Source organism: Penaeus monodon, chromosome 27, assembly GCF_015228065.2.
Source record: "Penaeus monodon isolate SGIC_2016 chromosome 27, NSTDA_Pmon_1, whole genome shotgun sequence".
Classification (NCBI taxonomy): domain Eukaryota; kingdom Metazoa; phylum Arthropoda; class Malacostraca; order Decapoda; family Penaeidae; genus Penaeus; species Penaeus monodon.
Window position 1 is genome coordinate 38252442 of NC_051412.1, and position 215 is coordinate 38252656.

Genomic DNA, 215 nt, shown 5'->3' on the forward strand with positions numbered 1-215 from the left:
ATTTTTTTTTCGTTTTTACAAATAATGCAAAGTTGCTGTTGCTACTAGGAGAATGATGTAATTGCATGGGTGGAGCAATGTTTGCTTTTTCAATTAAGGATATAATCATTATTCGTTCTTTGCATTCGCTCGGAGGCATTTGCGTTTTTAAAAGCAGATCATGCATATATATATTTCTTTGCCAATAATGGATAGCGTATATATAAAACAATAAT